This window comes from Otolemur garnettii, unplaced genomic scaffold (genome assembly GCF_000181295.1).
Source record: "Otolemur garnettii isolate 467f Iridium unplaced genomic scaffold, OtoGar3 scaffold00016, whole genome shotgun sequence".
NCBI classification, from domain to species: domain Eukaryota; kingdom Metazoa; phylum Chordata; class Mammalia; order Primates; family Galagidae; genus Otolemur; species Otolemur garnettii.
The window spans coordinates 28780705-28784134 of record NW_003852411.1 but is presented as its reverse complement, the minus strand read 5'-3'; the positions used below and the strand labels follow the sequence as shown (position 1 = coordinate 28784134).

Here is a 3430-nt window from a genome sequence, read left to right as displayed (position 1 = left end):
AAAAAAAAAAAAGATTCTGGATATGTTTTGAAGACAAAACCTACAGGATTTACTATAGCTTGGGTCTAGAATGAGAAAAAGGAGTTGAGGATGCTAAGATTTTTGGCCTGAGAAACCATAGAGAGAGAAAAGAAGGTTTTGGGGGAAGGGTATGGGAACCAATCAGGAGCTCAGTTAAGGTCGTGTTAATTTTGAGACACCCAGTAAGAATTCCAGTGCTAGAGTGATGTCCAGGAGTAGGCATGGGGGTGGAGGGTTTGGGATCTATCTCACAGGTAGACGGATTGGGTTGTGGACATTTTATACCAGGCCTTGAGATAAGATAAAAAAAAAAATGGGTGCAGATAAAGGTAGATGTGTGGTCATGGTCATAGGAGCTGGTGGAAGTGAGAGGAGGAACAAGATTATCTTCTGAGAGTGATCATGGAGGAGAAGACGGTAAGGTCTGAGAGAGAAGAGATGTGAAATAGTCATCCAGGAGAATGGCAAAATAAGCGAACTAGAGACATGTGGTGTGTAGGATTTGTGTGGTGGCGATAGACTTAAAGTCAGAGCAGCGAACATGGTTGTGTGTTTCTTTCTAGTCCTTCATCTACCTGAGTCTCCAGCTCAGGGTCTCTCACAAGGCTGCCATCAGGACATTGGTCCAGGGTTAGCAGGGTTTTCTGTTTCCAGGTCTCACAGACTGCAGTCAAGATGACTGCTCTGCTGCCTTCCTACGTGGGGGCTCAACTGGAGAAGAATCCACTTTCAAGCCCCATTTGTCACCTTGCATGTGCAGAATCGCAAACTTGAGGGTTTTGTTGTTGTTACTGTTTTGCTATTGCTTGTTTGTATGATTGCTGGCTGGAGGCCGCTCTCAGCTCCAGAAGCTGCATGCAGTTCTCTACCATTTGTAACATGGCAATTTGTTTCCTCTAGGCCAGCAGACTTCTGGCAAGAAGGTGTCTTCGATAATGTAACAAATCTTGGGAGTGGCATCCTCTCCCCTTTGTCATATAGCAGATTTGTTCAAGGGATATAGCCCACCAGTTTTTCCATGTTCTACTAGTTAAAAGAAAGTCACAGGTCCTGACCACGCTCACGGGGAGGGGATTATACAACCCCCTCCAAACTCACACCACTCTCCACCCAATACCTGACATCCAATAAGCCAAACTTAGCAAATATTAATTTTTATGTATTTATTTATTTTTAATCAGGGGAACACATGAATGCAGTCCCCCACTACCACAGATTATGCGGTCGAGTTTCCCACATTCTAAATCACAGGGGTTGGCACCTCCAAAGTGCAATGGATAAGCCTCACCCTGGGAAAACCACCTTCGTGATCATGATTATCGCCCCTGCCAGGTAAGTATGCAAATATTAACTTTTAATGAAAAGTTTACAGAGCTCTTATTCTGTGTCAGAAGCTGCTCTAAACACTTTATAAAAATGCATCCTCAGAGCAACCCTAGGTAGGCAGGTCCTATTATTACCCCCATTTGGGAAATGAAGCACAGAGACATCAATCAATTTGTGGAAGGTCATTCACCCAGTAACTGCAGACCCAAGATTCGACGTCGTGCTGTCTGGATTTAGAATTCATCTTCTTGCCTATTATGCTAAGTGGTCTAAGACGAATTAAATGAATAAATGAATGTTTTGTGAGGATGCAGGAAATAATCACCAGCAGCTCTGAGAACCCGAGGAAGTTTGAAACCACACTTTTATACTTTGATTTTGATGTCGAGCCAGATAGCACTGCCAGACTTTTATTGCAACATAAGTTCTTTCTGAAGAACTGCCAAGGAGAGGTAATGGGGCCTGGAGCAAAAAATGTTGAGGGATTTCTTGCTGTATCTGAGATTTCGTAGAAGTGACATCCCGTTTTAGTCTTTTCCTGATTTAAAGATATTACCTAGAGTATGAAAAACAAATTTAACCTGTCATAGATTCATAGAGAAGGCATAGGTGACCAGGAGGTTTCTTTAACAAAAATAACTTGTGATATACCTCGGGGGTGTCCTGGTTTTGAGTTGAGAAGCATGAGAGATAAAATAGACAATCAATTTAAAATGGAGCTGAGAAACCCTATCATGAAAACCATATTATAAGAGATAATCCACATCTGAGAAACCATGTCACGGAAGGTCAAGAAACAGCTAAGCAGAGGCTGAACGATGACCAGATAGGTGGCGAGGCAGGTTTGGGGCAAAGTATGTTGCCATTCTGGTTTCAGAGTAAGTCAGATGCCACTCTAGGCTAAGTTTCTGAGGAATTTCCCCTGGAAAATTGCTGTGTGGCTACCTGCATTTGAAAGTCCCACCAAGTAGGCTCTGAGAACAGGCACTAAATATTTGACCCACAACTCAGAAGGGTAATGAGCCTCTAGTTCTAAGAAAACGTGGACTCCTGTGATGATGGTTGAGGGTTTCAATAATTGGGTTATTTTTACACCCATTACCTCCAGAGAAATCCTGTTAAACAGCAATACACAGACTTCCGATGTTGTTTTTGCTTCTTAGTGACCTGTTTTGGCTTTCAGTGAACCACTTCGCTTATGAGAAATTTTGCCTCCTTATCTGTGAATTCAGAGAGGAGGCCCAGATAACTCCAGCCAACAGCCCAGAAATGGAATTTAAAGCCCAGTCCTCCACACCATAAAACCCGTCCTCAACGTGGAGTCCGCAGGCTGTGGATCTCCATAAGGATCACGTATCAGCACTCAAGGATCTGCTTACTCTCCAGCTCATTTCATTTTGTTATGTACGTACATGCTTCTTAGGTTGAAATCAGTTTGGAGGGGCTATATGTTTCCTCATTTTTGTACATCACCCCCAGCAATAGTGTGAACCCAGTGTGGATGCACAGAGACCTCTCTGACAACTTTACAGATCAAAATGCTCTGAAAAATTGCAGAAGTAAGAGGGAGTGGAAAACGCTGAGTAAAAAGATCTGTCATTTAACAGGGTGTATTTGTCATTTCGCAGTAATATTTCGAAACACACCCTGAGCTACAAAAAGTGTCTAGTGTGGGAGGAGTGGTGAGCTAAGCCGGGATGATCTCCTGGGAGAATGAAGTACTCATGTCCTAGGAAACCGTCAGCAGGAAAGTCAAAACCCTAATCCCTGCACCGCCCATTTGTTTGTAGGTCTTGGAAACAGTGATCTCATACATGCTCACTTCTTGCCTTGACCGAGCCTTGAGCTGAGCTAGACTCCCCGAATGAGTTGCATATACTGCTGGGAAATGACCTGGGCGTTTTTAGGAGTTCAGTGCACTAGCAGAGAACACTGCATTCGGGACAAAGGAAGGGAGACTCCTCTGCTGTAGACTGGCTATTACCAACCCACTGGTAGAAAAATCACCAGATGTACTAAGCAAGGGAGTGTGGACAGACTGGTGCCCGTGTGACACAACTCAGGGAAAAACAAGTGAATAGCT

At 43.7% G+C, this 3430-nt stretch overlaps 1 non-coding gene across 1 annotated transcript; it reads right to left on the bottom strand.

The window, feature by feature from the left end:
- Positions 1 to 1199: 1199 nt before the first annotated feature.
- On the bottom strand, positions 1200 to 1361 carry LOC111723847. Its single transcript, XR_002772298.1, has one exon. It is a non-coding gene; the product is annotated as a U1 spliceosomal RNA (small nuclear RNA).
- Between the last annotated feature and the right edge of the window lie 2069 nt (positions 1362 to 3430).